Source organism: Equus caballus, chromosome 1 (genome assembly GCF_041296265.1).
Source record: "Equus caballus isolate H_3958 breed thoroughbred chromosome 1, TB-T2T, whole genome shotgun sequence".
Taxonomy (NCBI): domain Eukaryota; kingdom Metazoa; phylum Chordata; class Mammalia; order Perissodactyla; family Equidae; genus Equus; species Equus caballus.
Genome location: NC_091684.1, coordinates 192026371 through 192045796, shown reverse-complemented (window position 1 = coordinate 192045796; position 19426 = coordinate 192026371). Strand labels below are relative to the sequence as shown.

General features: G+C 34.5%; 1 long non-coding RNA gene across 1 annotated transcript; it reads right to left on the bottom strand.

The window, feature by feature from the left end:
* Positions 1-1921: 1921 nt before the first annotated feature.
* Positions 1922-9664, bottom strand: LOC138925203 (uncharacterized). The gene is made up of 2 exons (XR_011441112.1): positions 9356-9664; positions 1922-3137 (listed from the first exon to the last, which is right to left on the bottom strand). It is a non-coding gene; the product is annotated as an uncharacterized lncRNA (long non-coding RNA).
* Between the last annotated feature and the right edge of the window lie 9762 nt (positions 9665-19426).

The window sequence follows — 19426 nt, the reverse complement described above, 5'->3', positions numbered from 1 at the left end:
TCCTCACCTTAAGTAGCTGGGAGTCAGTCAATTCTACAGAAAATTAAATCACATAGCTAAGAGACTAACTTCATCTTCAACATACGTTTATTTGATTAAAAAGATTTTTCAATTTCACTTCTTTTTTAAATATAAACAAAATTAAAACTACAATTATTTTTAAGATGTAAATAGCATCCCAAAGTAAAATTTCATTGCAACAGATGTGTCTGTCTGCAAATAAAAAGACATCTGCAGAGGTTCAATGAACTATAACAAGGATTATTATAGAACAATGAAATTACTTTATAATTTTTATCTGTGCCCTTTTCTATGTTTTGAATATTGGCTAATGAGCATATTTTACCTAGTTGAGTAAATTTAATTTTCTTAAAATATATATAAAAATGATTAGAAGAGGGGCTGGCCCCATGGCCGAGTGGTTAAGTTTGCGCGCTCCGCTGCAGGCGGCCCAGTGTTTCGTTAGTTCGAATCCTGGGCGCGGACATGGCACTGCTCATCAGACCACGCTGAGGCAGCGTCCCACATGCCACAACTAGAAGAACCCACAACGAAGAATACACAATTATGTACCGGGGGTGCTTTGGGGAGAAAAAGGAAAAAAATAAAATCTTTAAAAAAAAAAAATGATTAGAAGAAAGGATGCCAAATAGTTACTAGTGGCTACTTCTGAGCAATAGATATATTGATAATTTGCATTTTTTTCTTTATACATATATGCTTTATTTTCCAAAAGTAACCTGTATGAAGGTAATCTGAAAATAGTAATTTTCAAATAACTTTTTAATATATTCAATCGATTGCCAGTTTCTGCGGAGATTGGCCGTGCTTTGTTCTTCCTTTCCAGGATGGCCTCTTTATCAGAAAGTGTTCACGATTATCCGTTTCGAACCCCTTCCATGATAGCAAACTGGTTAAACAAAATTATAGCTTTTTAACATCAGTCAAAAAGATATCTAAAGTAAGAGTTCTTTTTACCCAAAAAGTTAGTCTTTAGGATGTTGAACTAAGAGAATCACATAATTAAATATATTCTCAGTAAGTCAAGATATGAATAAACACTTTGTTGTCAAATTCTTTTGAAAGTGTACTTCGTGTTGCTTGCCAACCAGCTCCCCACATTTAGTCAAGTACTTTGAGTTGTCTCTGGAAAAGCACTAAACTTTTCTACAGGAAACAGGGGAGACCTACTATGCTCTTTTTACTTGATAAAATAACTTGAAAAGATGATAAATTAAGAGTGTGTCTCTGTATGACGCAGCAATTCATTTTCTGGGCACATACCCAAAGTAAGTGAAAGCAGGGACTCAAACAAACATTTATAAACTCGTGCTCATCGCAGCACTATTCACAATAGCCAAACACTGAAATCAATCCAACAGTCCATTGATAGACGGATGAATAAACAAAATGTGGAATATACATTTTTCAGCTTTAAAGAGGAAGGAAATGTTGACACAAGCTACAACATTGAAGACATTATGCAAAGTGAGTTGACAAATACTGTATGATTGATCTTATATAAGTTTCTTAGAGTAACAAATTCATAGAGATTCAAAGTAGAATGGTGGTTATCTGGGGGTTGAGGAAGGGCTGAATGGGGAGAGAGCATTTAACGGGTTAGAATTTCAGCTGGGGAAGATGAAAAATTATGGAGATGAATAGTGGAGATAGTTGCACAACAATGTGAATGTACTTGATCCACAAAACTGAAATGGTTAAAATATAAATTTTATGTTATCTATATTTTACCACGATAAATAAAAAGGAATGACTCTGATTAAGTTGCCAATTCTCATGTCAGTAGGCAAATAATATTTCAAGATGTTAGAGCTTCTGATGCTAATATGGATTGACATAAAAAGCAATTAGAATGATAAGTGAAGATTCTTCCTCAAATGTTATATTGTGCTGATTATAGTTTTGTTTTTTTTTTTTAATTCAAAGATAATGTAGGCTGTGAAGTTTCCAAAAGAGCCCCCACAAATAGAAATTCTTTTCTGGTGGTGACAGTGTTTGGGTTTGACTACCCAGGGAGTTGTCAAAGTGTTGTCTTGTGCCATGAAGGCAAATTGCCTAATTTCCAGTTCTTCCAAGAACTGCATTCAAAAGTAATAAAAATACGTTAATGATTCTGGGTCGAAAGCCATTGTTCTATTTTGTCTTCTCTGTTTCAGTAATAGGCGTTCTGGACAATTTCCAGGCTTCATCATTACCTCTCACTCAGTACGTATCATGCCATATATTTAATACAAAAGTAATAATAGTGATAATAATAACTCATATGTCATGAATGCTGATTGTTTGCCAAATAAAAGATACCTAGTAAAATTATATATATTATCTCATATAATATACAAATGTACAAATTATCTAAAATATGCCTAGAATATACATAGTCAGACATCATTCCTCAGAGTAGGAAATTAAGGCTGTGTAGATTAAACAATGGCTTAATACCATGCGCTAATAAAGAAGAGAGGCAGACTTTAATTCAATACGTGTTTTTGTGCACGTATATGTGTACAAGCATTGGCGTGTGTGCACGTCTATGCCCCTACCAAAAGTATACACAGGGAATCAAAGCGGCTCCAGGTTTTTCAAGACAAGTATTTGCTCTTCTTTTGTGAAAAGTTCAAGTTCCAAACTTTTCAACTCGTCTTCTTTTTTTTTGTGGAAAAAGATCATAACTGTGGATTTTTAAGATGGACTGACATGCATAATTCTCAAGACATCTTGGCAAAAATGTTACTTCTGTTGGTAAAGGCATCACTTCTTAAGAAGCTCCCGGACATCTGGTCTCAATGTGCTAGCTAATGCATGCGTGTTGGAATAAAGGGAGTGCAAGCTTCTTTAAACTTGTTTCATTTGAATATTCTTTTTAGCTCTAATGTAACCAAAACTAATGTTCATATTCTAACCATAATATTATCTTATACAACAATTTATATTCATGACTCAGCCACTTGACATTTGCTACAGAACTGTACGCTTAAAACCTGTATACGGCTGGTGCCGCCCCATGCTGTTGCAATTAAGTTCATGCGCTCCACTTGGGCGGCCTGGGGTTCGCCGGTTCAGGTCCCCAGCACGAACCTCCACACAGTTTATCAAGGCACGCTGCGGCAGGTGGCCCCCTATAAAACAGAGGAAGATGGGCACGGATGTTAGCTCAGGGCTAATCTTCCTCAGCAAAGCACAGGAAGATTGGTGGTGAATGTTAGCCCAGGGCTAATTTTCCTCCAAAAAAAAAAAAAAAAACTGTACACTGTAATTTCACCTTTTTCTTAACAAAGAGGATTTTTTTAAATAACAGGGAAATTGCATGAAAAGAAATGACTTCCAGATCTGATAAATGGTTAGTTGTTTGAATTTAAGATTAATTAGGCATATTGAAAAAAATTATCAGTGAAGATGTGGCAGTATTGAGAAATAAGTGTTTAGCTCTGTATGTGGGGCAAAATAGAAACAAAACAAGAAGATGTAAGAATTACTGTGTCTACCCCTGTATGCAAAAGCAACTGATTACTAATATAACTTCAATCTGTCCTAACTTTAGAGAGTGAGATCATAGCTCCAATAAGGAATCTGAGCATTTAAGTCACTAGAAAGCTGTATCCTCCTATTTTGCATTCAATTTGCTTTCCATTCAACAGTCTCATGTAAATTTGCTTTTTATGAACACTTCACTGAGGTCTAGTAATTTCTAAGTGGACAGATAAAAAATAATTTTTGACTGCAAGACTGAGGACCAAGGCCCCAAGTGACAGTAAATTAACCATATTCATGCCTTTCCATAAAGTAACTTATCAGCCTTTTTCAGAGCATGTTCTCTGAAAAGGAACTGCCATGGTTTCACATCACTACTCTCCTCAGAAATAATGGTGAATTATTCAAAGACTCTCTTAATAAAACTTTCCATGTATTTTCCTGTTTAATCTTCTTGTTTACTTCATAATCATTCAATCCTAAATCAATGAGCTGGGATTTCTTTCCTTTTTTTTGGCTTATATACTTAAGGCATAATATTTCACTTTAAGAGCAAACCAAAGAACCATTCAAACTACTGTGTATGTATGTGTGTACATATATATATATATAACATATATAACATATATAACATATAATATATCCACATATAGAGTCTATCCATATAAAATTTATTGATAGGTAGATAGGTAGAGAGTGAAGGCCTGAGATCCCACAGGTAAAAATCTCTTCATAAAATATCTGCTGAACGCGATAATTTGATTGTACTATTCTATTCTGACATTAAACCAAAAATATTTTCCATGAAGAATCAGTTGTTGCAAGTAATAGAGATCAATCCGATGATCTAAGGTCACAGTAGAATAGAAGTGTACACTATTGGCAGGCAAAAACTGGAATAACACTGTTACCCATCTACACTTACACAGATTGTGTCAAGAGCTTTAAATATTCTGCAATTTTTTAATTTAGCATATTTACTTTGAATATTCTGTTATAAGGAAAAAAGTGAAATAGAGGAAGTATAGAAAAGTACTATGAATGAAGTTATCCATGTAATGTTATTATAACAGCAAAAAGTGGAAATGGTCCAAATGTCAAAATATATAGCACGGTTGAGTCACTAATAATGGGTTAATCAATGAACTGCTCTATAGCCACAGCAATTTTGTGATATGTTTAGGAAGTAGTAATAAACTGAAAATTATTTTGTGTAAAATGGCACAGAATTGAGAAATAAAGAGCACAAAATATTGATTCAATCTTCTCAGCAATATTATTATTGTTATTGTTCAAACTCTAATGATAATAGTAGGCATTCCAAAGAACATTTATTTGCTCTCTGAGCTACTCACTGGAGAATTTTAGGTTTAGTTTTACTCTAAAAGATAAAATTTGTATGTCCTTTGTTTTCCTTTAATAAAATATATATTTTATATTCAAATTTACAAATATTTTCAAATACTTTTACCCTCATGTGATTCTGAAGCATTATCTTTTCATATTTATTTACTGAAATAGACATCTATTTAATGGGCAAATCTCCCAGTATATATCATATCATCCAGTTTTCCTTTCTGATAGCTATCAATGTATTTGTACCTATGGCTCTCAGTTGAAGTGGGGGCAATTCTCTCTCCCATGAGACATGTGGCAATGTCTTGAGATACGTTGGTTTGTCACAAGTGGGACTGTGTTACTGGCACTAGGGGGTTAAGGCTGACAAACACCTCGCAATGCAGAGGACAACTGCCACCTAGCCCTCAACAAAGTGTTACCGAGGCTGATAAATCAATAGTGCCAAGGTTAAGGAATATTGGTTTATAACATAGATATTTAACACTGCTTAAGCAGCTAGAGCAAAATCTGGCTAATTTGTGAAGCAAGGTAATTTAATAACGAATGCTTGAAAGTTCACAGAATTAGCAAGAGAGTCAGAGATTTAGGTTTAAAGATAATGCAGCCAGGAATATGACCTTCAGACTGTGCTGTGGAACTTGGCTGACAACAAACCTCTGTCACAGCCATATCCACAGACATGACAACCCCTCCTCATAGGGGACTCTGCAGCTACCAGGTATTATTAGCGTCAGAATCACTCCTGCCTCTTCCAGAACCTGAGTGAAGATGCGTCCTCTCATCACACATCCCAGAGGGAGTCGGTCCCTCCCTGCTGTCCCCACAAAGCTTCTGCTAAAGTAAGGTCAGGTGCCTGTGCTCCAGACATAAGATAGGCAATGCAAATGAGTGCCTGAAATTCCAAGCTTCTATCGTGAATGTTGGAAGAATTTTCAGCTGCTGAGTTGACCAAAAAAAAAGGTCATAAATATCTAACACTCATTTTATTCAATAATGCCGCTCAATCTGAAATGATTTTTTTCTAAACTGAACTTTGCTTCTATTTAAATCACTTCAACAATCCAAAATAAAATGTTTATATGATGATGCCCATTTGACTGTAGCTAAATATAAGTTTATAAAAATCACATTCTGGTGCTTAGTATAGATTACCTTAAAATTAATATCTCAGTTGAAAGTGGTTTTAAAGTAATCACTAATAAAATACTAATTCTACCTATTACTCACTAATATAAATATTAAATATATACGTTCTAAAATAAAGACACTATCAAGAAGGACAGTATGTCAGACAACTCTATTCTAAATTGTTAGAAAATTTTTCAGGACTGCATTATAAAACACAAAGATCAGTTTAGTGTTGAGTATATTAATGTATCCTGGTTTCATATTGCTGAAAATTGCAAGGGCAAAGAGGTCCGGCTATCTGTTAGTTCAGCTTTCTTGTGACTTCTGGTCCTGCTCATGCCATATCCCAGGTATACCACTGCTAGCACATAATGGTTGGTTCTTGGACACACTTGACCTTGTGCCTGGAGGAGTATATCTCTTTTCCTACATTCCCTAAAATGTCTTAACATTTGTTACACTGTTTGAAAGTTGTATACTTTAGAAATCCAAGAAAATGAACTAAAATAAGTTTTATGAAACAAAGTATTTAATGTAAATAAATATTTTAAAACGACCTTATTATATCTACAGAAATCAATCACTTAAAACACATAATAGGAAAAATGCCCATTTACAATAACAATATTTAGGAACAAGTAGAATACAAAACTGGCAATATTACAATAAAAAAGGGTCTTATTATCGATCCCCTACTCCAAATGTGGAAAAAAAGGAAAGTATTCCAGGTGTTTGACAGGAAGAGAATCTCATAAATATATCAGTTCTACTCAGTTAAACATTAAATTTAATACCCCAACTTTTTAAAACACATCAGGCTAATTATAAAAAGTCACATGAAAAAATCAAAGTGCAATATCAGTGAATATTTTTCCAAAAAATTGGTAATAAGATGGTACAATCCTACCTTTTCAAGATATTAAAATATATTTTAAAACCACGTTATAATATTAACACATAAATAGACTGAAAAATCAATGGAAAAGAACAGAATGTCAGAAAATACACTCAAGTAAATATGAGATTTATTATACATTAGAGGGAGTATTTAAAACAGGATGACAAAGGAAAGACTACAAATAAATAGTTTGGGAATAATTTCATAGCTATCTGAAAAAAAAATAAGTTGGATTCACCCTTCAAACTTTAAACTCCATGTTTCAATGATACAGCTCTTTAGGAAGACTCTGCATGTGCTAGAAAAACTTGAGGCACTTTTGTTGTCATTACTAACATTGGAGTGAAGAAGGCTTTTCTAAACATGTTACAAGATACAAAAATAAGAAAGTTCAATATGAGTAATTTTGACTAACCAAACATCAAAGCATTTCTGTCTGCAAAATGATTATAACAACTGGGAAAGAAGTTCCAGCTCATGGAACAAATGGGTGATTTCCTTACATATACAAATTTCTTTAAAACATTGAGCAAAAAAACTAACACTATAATACAAAATAGCCTATAAAATACTTCACAAAAACAAATATAAAGACTTTTTAAGCACATGGAAAGATGATTATTCTCACTAGTAATAAGAGAAAGGCAAATTATAACATATTGAGATATAAAGTTTCACGTTTCACATAGGAATAGAATTGTAAATAATTTGTAAAAACCTTGTGTAAGTGAAGGCTGAGGAAATAGGCATTTTCAAATATTTCTGGTGGGATGGTAAATTGGTGAAATTCCCAATGGACGACAATTTAACAATATATCCCCAAATTACAAATGCATTCTCACTCATACATCGACCCGTCAAATCTACTCCTGAGAATCTGACCTACAGATAGACTTGCAGGTGCATGAACTTGCTTATTTTGAAAGGTATTCATTTCATTACTTGTAATACCAAAACACTGAAACAACGAAAATTCAACAATAGAAAATTAGTTACATTATAATGTATTCATACGATGGAATAGTTTGCAACTAAAAATCACAAGTTCTTTCTGATTAGTATGAGATGATATATAAAATATGATATAAATTTTAAAACAAAATATAATATACAACAGAACATGCTACCTCTTGTATAAGAAAATAAAAATATAATATATGTGTATATCTTTGTCCAGGTGTAGGGTATTTCTCGAAGTGGAAAAGCTGGGATGGCTGACAGGTAGAGAAACTGAGTGGGATCCAGGAAGGAGACTTTTTATTCTGTACTCTTATAATTTTTGAATTTTCAATTAGGTGAACGTATTACTTATTCAAAGAATGAATACATTTGGAAATAATAATTTCTTTTCTAAAGTCAGGCCATTGTTATCTATTTTCACATTTCTCACTCGTTCTCTCCACTCATTTTGGAATCAGTTAAACTATCGATTTCAACTGCCTCTCTACTCCTCTTATAATCCCAAGACAAATTATGTTCTTTTTATTTGACTACTTGTCCTCTCTCCTGCTCAGGTTTTGTGTTGCTTTCGCATCATATTCTCTTTAAAAGAAAGGGAAAAACAGATCCGAATTTTCAGTTTTCTCTTTGATTATGCACATGCTTTGGAATTAAAGAAGAGGACTTTGGACCTTACCAATATGAAGAAAATTACATGAAATATTGAAACAAATGTCTTTATAAAGCAGGTTAAATGTTGTTGACATTTTCAGTTGTATTCCATGCTAGCTTTCTTCCAGTATCTAAACAGGTAAAAGCATATGCTCTTTGAAATATATTAGTTGTAAAAATATAATTAAAATCCATAACTGAAGCTCGGACTCAAAAAGTTCTGAGGAGTATTCTATCATAAAAAGTTCATGGTAAATCCTGATACATAAGATTTGTAGAATAAATGCTCAGAAATTTACAACAGAACCAAGTTGTAAACAATATGCAGTATTTTATACACATACATTACACAGCAAACATAACAAAGCGACATGCTCATAAATTTATGGCTTCTAAGATTATAAATGGAATTTCATGCAGTTCTAACCCCTTCTGGGCCCAGTAGTTAGAGAAGTTCGTCTTAATTCTGAAGAAGATGTATTCATGTGTATCCCGGGAAATGTGTCTAGAGGTCCTCACCTTTATTCTGTGGTTAACTGCCACTCAGGTGATTTTCTCCAAACAGCTTGCCCTAGGTTACAGCAGTTTAATGGAATAGGGGCCATTTTTACCATCCACTTGAACTTACAAATGAGAGAATTTAAACTTTCCACATTGGACTTTGCTCCAGTTGCCCTCAGAATAAATTCATATTAATAATGATTACCATGATAACCATGTTAAAACGAAAGTAGACAAATCTACTGAAGTAATTAAGAGTCTAAACTTGTAGGATGAGGTGGTAGCTGAAGGAGGACCCCCGACCTGCAATGTGAACACAGCACACGTGCACATCGAGTTACATTACTGATGTTAAAATCAATTACTCACTTTCTATATTTCCCATTTAAACAATATTTATCAGTGTCAGCCATCTTTCTCGTTGGAATTTCCAGCAGTGGGGCGTTGCGTCTGGCGCTTCAGCCCTCTGCCCCAGTCAGGCCGTGGCCCCTGGCTATCCTCAGACTGTCTTCTCCAGGAGGCCTTCTGTAAACCCCTATTGCAGACTGCAGCATGCGCCCCTCCCTTTCCCTGTCCATACCTTACTTTTCCTCCAGCGCTTACCACTCTGTGACATACCTAATAATTTCTCTTTTGCCTTTCTTTACTGTCTCCCTCATCTAACTAAACAGGAAACTCAATAGGATCACAGCCATTTCGTCCGTTGCCCTCAATGATCTATTCTTAGTGCTGGAACATTGCCTGGAACATCGCAAGCGTTTGACCGATATTTGTTAAATAAATTGATGAATACACGAAATAGAAACTGGTGATTAAAGCTTATGAGTCTTTCACCTCATACACTAGATATCAATATTTTATGGTACATTTTTAACGTGCCAAACTCTTCTCAATTTGAAGTACATCAGGGGTGCTAATTGTAGGTCAAATTGCAAAGGTGACGTATGCAGCTTGCTAACTAGAATGTCTGCAGAGACAAAGTACGGCGTGAGAAAAACTACTGAGCAAGTAAAGGATTCTAGTACATGGTTTGTCTACTATTTTAATTTTAGCCATTCGAGTAGATGTATAGTGGTGTTGTATTGATTGTTTGTTTGTTATACAGACTTTTTTTTAAGTTAAATGATGGTTCAAACATATTGCCCATTTGTAAATCTTCTTTGTAATGTTTTTAATAAGTTGTAAGAATTTTCCATCTATATAGGTCTTTCTAAATTTCTAATATATAAATGTGTGTAAAAAATATATATATGTAATTTCATCCTAGGAATCTTGCACATATTTAGTTAGAATTAAACATGAGGATAAATTGGTTTTGATGCTACAGTATAAGCCTTATACCACAACTTATACCATATTATACTAATAATGTGAATAACATATAGTGTATCTTATAATGCATTGTACTAATTATTATACATAGTATCAATACCTTGTGCTATAAGGCATTACATTTTTATATCATTTTCCAAATGTTCGTTAACAGTGTGTGTATATATAGATATTATACACATTATTTTTGTATATTGAATGTATATCCTTCTAAACTTGCTAAATTCTCTTATTAGTTCTAGCCACTTATTTGTAGATTGTTTTAAACTCAATACAAAAAAAGGTAGAAAGAAAGAAATAAGAAACAAAAAAGAAGTTGGGACAAATAGAAAATCAATACCAAGTTGGTAGATATATATCCAACCATACCAACATTCACACTATATGTAAATAGCCTAAATAACCCAATTAAAAGGCAGGTTTTTTTTCAGTTTGAGTAAAAAAGCAAGACCAAAGTATATGCTGTTTACTAAAAATTAAATATAAAGAAGAAAAATGATTAAAAATAAAATGAGTGAAAAATATAACCTGCTAACATCATTCAAACAAGGAAACTGAAGTGGCTATGTTAATATTAGAATAACTTATTTTAGAGCCAAAAAAATCATCAGAAATGAATATGACAGTTTTTCTTTTTCCTTTTTTTTGAGGAGATTAGCCCTGAGCTAATTGCTGCCAATCCTCCTCTTTTTGCTGAGGAAGGCTGGCCCTGAGCTAACATCCCTGCCCATCTTCTTCTACGTATATGTGGCACTCCTACCACAGCATGGCATGTCAAGCAGTGCCATGTCTGCGCCTGGGATCTGAACTGGCAAACCCCAGGCCGCCAGAAGCAGAACCTGCGTACTTAACAGCTGTGCCACCGGGCCGGCCCCCAAGTTTCTCAATAGTAAAGTGGTGAATTAAGTAGGAAGATAAAAAACTCCTAAATACTTGTGTACTGAATACCAGAGTATCAATATATACGTAGCAGAGCTGAAAGACCATAAAACTGCCTGAAGAAATAGACATATCCACCTTATAACCAGAGGGTTCACTACTCTTTTGTCAACAATAGTCAGAGCAAAGAGACGGAAAGTCAGTAAGTACTGGAGCTCCATGTGTGTCATTTTTATATTATCTGTTTTATTCTCTTCATTACCATCATATTCTCTCTAATTTCTTGAACATTTGTAGCCCATTCACAATAATTGTTTTCATTTCCTTTCCCAGATTCTATTATCAATTTAATATATGTTTGCTCCTATTGATTGATTTCTTTCTAGGTTATAGGCCATATTTCCCTGCTTCTTTGTATGACTAGTGCTTTTTGACAAGATGGTAGAGTACAAACTTTATATCGTTGCTTCCTGGATTTTGTTGTAGTTCCTCTAAGTAGTATTGAATTTTGCTTGGTGTGCTATTAAATACTTTGAATCCATAGGATACTTTCCCGGCTTGTTTATAAACTTTGTGTAGTGTAGATCTAGAAAATCTTATCATCCAGGGTCAATTTAGTTGTCTTACTAAAGGGCTGCCTCTCTAAATGTTTTACCTTACGCCCTGTGCATTTCAACATCTTCCTCATCTACCTTGTGGCAACACAAAGGATTCCCAGCTCTCTAAGAGCTCTGTACTACTCCTTCCTGATGGTTCTTTCCTGAGTCTTATGCACTTTATTCTCAAGCAAGGATCAGTATTCAGGTAAAGACTCCAGGAGACTTCTTGAGAGTTTTTGTTGGAGATCTCCTTCTTTGCGTCCCCTTCCCCTCCAATACTCTTCCAGCTGAGCCTCTCTCTCTTTCTCCTGAAAACTGCATCTAAGCAGTAAACTGTTGCAGTCTTAGAGTCCTTCATGTTTTCTTCCTTTATCTGAGAGCCTACAGGCATTCATTGCCTGTTTTTCTAATATATGATATGCATGGTTGATTATATTTTTCTTGTTTTTCTGTTTGTTTAAAGCAGAAGGATAAGTCCTTTACTTTATCCTCTATCTTGGTCTAAAGTAGTAATCTGTACGTGATTCTACAACAAAATTTTCTTCATTATGCAACTCAGTTAATCTTTATCATGTAGAATTGATAATATTTGAAATGTGATCTGAAATTTAGAAGTATTGTAAAGTAGCATCTTATATTTTGAAAATTAGTATTCTTTGATATCTAGATATTATTATATATCTTAATGGGCAATATAATATATATCGTGAACCTGCAACCTGAGTTTTGTCATTCATTTCACCACTAATAATGCAGTAAACCAAAAGTCCAATTTTGTTTTGTTGCAGAACAAATGAAATTTAAAAAAATTGTTTTCACTAAAAATTATAACTTAATTTATGCCTAGTCATTTAGCTTGCCAAGATTTAAAAAAATAATTTTATTCCTTATTTTTCAGGAGATTATGAAAAGAAAATTGTCCATAATTTTTGCATCCAGTAATCTCTGCAAAATGTATTGTAAAATAATAATATAACAAATCTATAGCCACAAATTTGACAACATAGATGAAATATACCAATTCCTTGAAAGATACTATCTATCCAAACTGACAGAAGGAGAGATAGACAGTCTGAATAGATAAATTTCTATTAAACAAACTGAATCAATAATTAATAACTATCTAAAACAGAAAGCACCAGGCCCAATGGGGTTCACTGGTGAAGTCTTCCAAACATTGAAGGAAGAACTTATACCAATTCTCTACAATATCTTTCATAAAATAGAAGCAGAGTGAATACTCTCTAACTCATTCTATAAGCCAGCATTACGTTAGTACCAAAACAACAAAGAGACATTGCTAGAAAGAAAAACTAGACCAGTATATCTCATGAACACACATGCAAAAAATCTGCAACAAAATATTAGGAAATGGAATTCAGCAATATACAAAAATAATTATACGATGTGTTCGAGTGGGCTTTACTCCAGGTATACAAGGCTGATTCAATATTCAAAAACCAATCAATGAAATCACATCAACTGGCTAAAGAAGAAAAGCCACATGGTCATATCAATAGATGCAAAAGAACTTTTGACAAATTCCAACACCCATTCATGATAAAATCTCTTGGCAATTGAGGAATACAGGGGAACTTCCTCAACTTGATAAAAAACATATATAAAAAACTACAACTAAACTCACAGTCAATGATGGAAAACTAGAAAGTTTCCAGGTAAATCAGGAACAAAGCAAGGATGTTTCCTCCCACCGATCCTATACAACACTATACTGGAAGTCCCAGACGATACAATAGGATAAGAAAATTAAATAAAACATATCCAGTTTGGGAAGAAGGAAATAAAATTTTCTTTGTTCATAGATATTTTTTGTCTCTTCAGAAAATCCCAAAGAAGTAAAAACGACAATAACAATAAAAATTTCTTAGAACTAATAAACAATTATAGCAAGATTTCATGAAATACAAATATACATACAATGTATATAGAAAATATATTTGTATTGTATATTATATATTATATATTTATAATATGTATAAATATATAATATATTTGCATATATTATTTATACAATATGCAAATATGTATAGATATACACACACGCACACAAGTCAATCGCTTTTCTATATACTAGCAATGAGCAAATGGAATTTGAAACAAAAAACACAATACCATTTATATTAGCATCAAAAAATGAAATATTTAGATATAAATCTAACCAAATATATGTAAAATATATATGAGGAAAACTACGAAACTCTCATGATAGAAATCAGAGAATATCTAAATAAATCGAGAGATATTCCATGGACATGTATAGGAACCCAAATATTGTCAAGATGTCAGATCTTACCAACATGATTTAGATTCAATACAGTCCCAAGCAAAATCCTAGTTAGTTATATTGTGGATACAGACAAACTGCTTCTAGAATTATATGAAAAAGCAAAAGAACTACAATAATCAACACAGTATTGAAGGAGAAGAACAAAATTGGAGGGCTGACATGACTTCAAGATAGTATAAAACTGCTGTAATCAAGACCTTGTGGTATTGGCAAATTAACAGACAAAGAAATCAATGGGACAGAACAGAGAACCCAGAAATACACCCACACAAATACGATCAGCTCATCTTTGACAAAGGAGTAAAGGCAATACAATGGAGCAAAGATAGTTTTTTCAACAAATGAAGCTGAAACAACTGGACATCCGCATGCAAAAAAATGAATCTAGACACAGATGTCACGTCTTTATCAAAAATTAATTCAAAATCGATCACTGACCTCCATGACAATGGAAAGCTACTAAACTCTTAGAAGATAACATAGGAGAATATACAGGCAAGGGTGACTTTTGAGATACAATACCAAATGCACAATCAATAAAGAAAAAAATTGTAAGTTCAATTTTATTAACTTACAATCCCACATAGAAGAACCACGAGGAACTAAGATATACGACTATATACTAGGGTTTTGGGGAGAAAAAAAAGGAAGATTGGTAACAGATGTTAGCTCAGGGCTAATCTTCTTCACCAAAAATTGCTCTGCAAAAGACACTGTTAAGAGAATGAAAACACCAATTACAGACAGGGAGAAATCGTTGCCAAATATATACCTGATAAAAAAAACTGTCCAAAATTCACAAAGAACACTTAAAACTCAACAATAAGAAAACAAACAACCCAACTTAAAAATAGGCAAAAGATCTGAACAGACATCACACCAACGAAGATATACAGATAGCAAAAATCATATGAAAATATGCTCAACATCCTATGTCATTAGGGAATTGTAAATTTAAAAAACGAGATACTGCTACACACCTATTAAAGATACCAAAACACTGGCAATAACAAATGCTGGTAAGGAGGGGGCAACAGGAACCTTCACGCATTGTTGGTGGGAATGCAAAGTGTCTAGTCACTCTGCAAGGCAGCTTGGCAGCTTCTTACAAACTAAACATCCTCTATGATACAGCAATTGCACACCTTTTTCTCTTACTCAAATGAGTTGAAACTTTATGTCCATAAAAAAACCTGCACGTAAATGTTTATAGCAGCCTTATTCACAATTGCCCACACTTAGAAGTAAGCAAGAGTCCCTTCAATAGGAGGATGGATGCGCAGACTGTGGTACAAGCATGCCGGGAAATGAGCTATCAAGCCAAAAAAGACATGCGTGAACTTTACATGCATATTGCTAAGCGAAAGAAGTCAATCTGAAAGGGCTGCAGATCGTATGATTTCCACTAGATGACCTTCTGAAAAAGGCAAACGCATGGAACTAATAAAAAGATCAGTGCCAGTTCAGGGGCGGAGCGTGGGAGGGAGACATGAAGAGGTGGAGCACAGGGGTTTTTATGGTAGTGAAACTATTTTCTGAGAAGCTGTAATGGTGGATCCATGTCGTTATACATTTGTCAAAACTCTATAGCAGATTTAAAGGAAAGAGTGATCTCCGATGTAAACTATAAACTTTAGTTAATAGTAATGTATCAATATAGGCTCATAATTATAACATGTACCATCGTAATGCAAGATGTTAATTACAGGGGAACTGAGAGGGGTGTTGGGGGAGTATGTGGGAAGTCTCTGCTCAAAGAGTAAAGTCTATTAATCAAATTTAAAATAATAAAAATAGTATATTCACAAGCTTTAAAAACAGAGTATAAAAAGACGAAAAGTAAATTAAATGTGTGCTCTCCTCACTCTCTAACTACTCTTCCTGAAGTTTTCTTCATATTTTCTTTTAAATTCTTCCAAAATTATATGCATTTGCTAGTATATAAACTTCTGCTTAGCTGGACCAAGAAACCAAATGCATATGGCCACTAAAAAACTATTCAACATGAAGCTAAATATAACAGAGGGCAAGTTTATGTGGAAAAGAGGCAACAATTTTTACAGATTATGTATTAAAATAATACACTTTTGTACTTTTTAAAGCATGTGGCCAGGTGAACACTTTACCAAGGACCAACTAATGAATACATTCTAGCTCCATCTCAGCGTGGAAGAAACCCAGTAAGAAAATATTGAGTGAAAAATATGTACAGATGTGGGGAAGCTTCAAAGAAAATCAAGAGAAAGATAAATCCAGGGTCGTGGGAACCCTGGTGTAGGACAGAGGGGGTGAGCAAAGGTGCACATAGAATGCTTCAAAAGTATTTCTCTTCTCTGTCTTACGCTGGGGACTCAGAGCTATGTATTTAAAACAACTGTAACTGACGTATGTTTTATGACTTTTCATATAGTCATTCGTGATTGACTATTCGTTTTTTATAAATTGCATTTTCAATTCCTATGTCCATTTTGTAATGTGCAATTCATCCTTTTTTATTGCTTGGTTTAAACTCTTTACATGTAATATTAAAGAAATCAAATCCCTTTCTGCCACATGTATTGTAAATATTTTTACTCGATACTACATTTTCCTTTTTAACTTGTATTCTGTTATTTATTCCCACTCAGAATGTTAAATATTTATGTAGTCAAATTTATCAAAAATTTTATTTATGCCTCTGGATTTTATGTCTGACTTAGAAATGATTTTTATTTCTGAAAATGTGTTTTCATTTTTTATAAAACTTTATGGGTTTTTTTGCTCAAATATTCGATTCATGTAGAATTTATTTGGTATATAGAATAAGTTAGGGCTCTCTCTCTCATATATTTGTGGGCATGGTGCTAATAAGTTGGCCAGCCTGTCTCAAGAGCATGAAGTGCCCTGCATAAGCTCTCTTTTGTTCACTTGCCATCTTTCTCACAAACTGAAGTCTCACATATATGCCTATTTGGGGAATAGCATGCATTTAATTTATATTTAATATCATGTCTTCTCCAAAATTCAATGATCATAATGATCAAAAATTCATAACATGTTTTACTATCTGGTAACACTGGCCAAATGTGTTTCTTTTTCCAGATATTCTTCCTTGTCATTTTGTAGGTTTCCAAAGCAAATTTATTGGCATTTTAACTGGCGCAATGCTTAATTTATCACAAAGTACCATGTATTCAGTGCTTTGTTAGTCTTTTTTATTATTATTATTGCAAGAGACAGACTCCCATCCGTTTGCTCAAGTTTAGACCCAGGGCACAGCAGACCCAAGGCTACAACCTGGGTTGCAGCTGTCTGTAGTCCTATGAAAAAAAAAAAAAACACCTGTAATCTTTGTCGTAAATATCTATTTTTAACATCTTAATAAATATTTAACTGTTATTGTTTCTTTTATTTTAAAGGCTATATTTTTAGAACAGTTTAAGTTCACAGAAAACTTTAAAGGAAAGTACAGAGACACCCCACACAGGGATGTCCTGCCCCGCCTCCTCCCCCCCTGTTATTTATTGTTGTTTTGAGAGTGGAAAAAAGTTCAAAAATGGACCTCACAGTGCACTTGGAACAGTCCTATCTGGTATCTTGTATTTCAAAACTATTTACAAGCTTTCCTTCTGAGAAATCTGGACATGATCCAAGGTCAGTTCACCAAGAGATCAAGACCCCAAAAATAAAGTGTGAAGTTATTTAAATGGTTCTTATGCGCTTACCTCTGAAAGGTCTCTAAATTCTAAGGATATTTGAGGTTTCCAGTACTGTTCCAACACTGATCAAGTAGATATCTTTCACTTCATAAGGTTTTCACGATATTTATGTTTAAATATAGTTCTCTGTAAATATCTTCCTTAAATTATTACGATTTTAAAAAAAAATTCTAAACAAACTGACCAAAAAAATACCACTCTCTTTTTTTCTTTTTTCTGAAGATTGGCACCTGGGCTAACAACTGTTGCCAATCTTCCTTTTTTTTTAAGAATTGGCACCTGGGCTAACAACTGGTGCCAATCTTCCTTTTTTTCTTTAAGGATTGGCACCTGGGCTAACAACTGTTGCCAATCTTTTCTTTTTTTTTCTGCTTTATTTCCCAAATCCTCCTGTACACAGTTGTATATCTTAGTTGCAGGTCCTTCTAGTTGTGGGATATGGGACGCTGCCTCAACGAGGCCTGATGAGCGGTGCCATGTCCATAACCAGGATCCGAACCCTGGACTGCCGCAGCGGAGCGCACAAACTTAACCACTTGGCCACGGAGCTGGCCCCCACCACTCCTTTAAAGAGTGACAATGAGCAGCTATATTTTCCAGCGTGAATATGTCTACACTAGAGATAGTTGTAATTCTATGTTATTCTTAAACATCTCCTGGGATGAATATTTCAAAATCCTCCCTTACTATTTCTTTTATTTGTCTGACAACTTAAGCACTTAGACTTTGGGAATTGGTAAAGGTGAAAAGTAGCTGAATTTATACCCTGCCTAGACTTTAAAATGACGTTACTGATTCCTTGGTAAAGCTACATCTTACAGTGAGGTGAATTAGTTGTCAGAAAAGTGGCAGAGAAGATCCAATCGTAAGCCATGAGCAAGTAGCAAGGAGCTAAGGAAAGTACTGCTTCTATATTTGGAGCAACTGAAAAATTACTCATGCTTGCTCGTGGCAAAGCCAGCATTCCCAGGATCCTGCTTCGCTTGATGGGGAGACAAGAGTGATAATATTTTAAATGAAATAAGGAGGTGAGTTTGGATTAGGTAAATTATGTTAGGCACCCTGTGAACAAATAGTGCAAATAGAAGAAAGGAATAGGGGGCCGGCCTGGTGGCGGAGCAGTTAAGTTCGCAAGTTTCAATTCAACGGTTCAGATCCCAGGGGTGTGAACATGGCACCGCTTGGCACACCATGCTGTGGTAGGCATCCCACATATAAAGTAGAGGAAGATGGGCATGGATGTTAGCTCAGGGCCAGGCTTCCTCAGCAAAAAAAAAAAAAAAGAGGAGGACTGGCAGTAGTTAGCTCAGGGCTAATCTTCCTCAAAAAAAAAAAAAAGAAGAAGAAGAAGAAGGGAATAATTGTTGAAACAAAACCTCCGTTAAAAATTAATTGTACAGGACCTGGCCCAGTGGCATAGGGGTTGAGTTCGTGCACTCTGCGTTGGTGGCTTAGGGTTCACTGGTTCAGTCCTGGGTGAAGACCTCCTCACTTCTCAACAAGCCATGCTGTGGTGGCGTCCCACATACAAAATAGAGGAAGACCGGCACGGATGTTAGCTCAGGGACAATCTCCCCCCCCACCACAAAATTAATTGTACAATCTTCCAATTAACCTAGAAAGC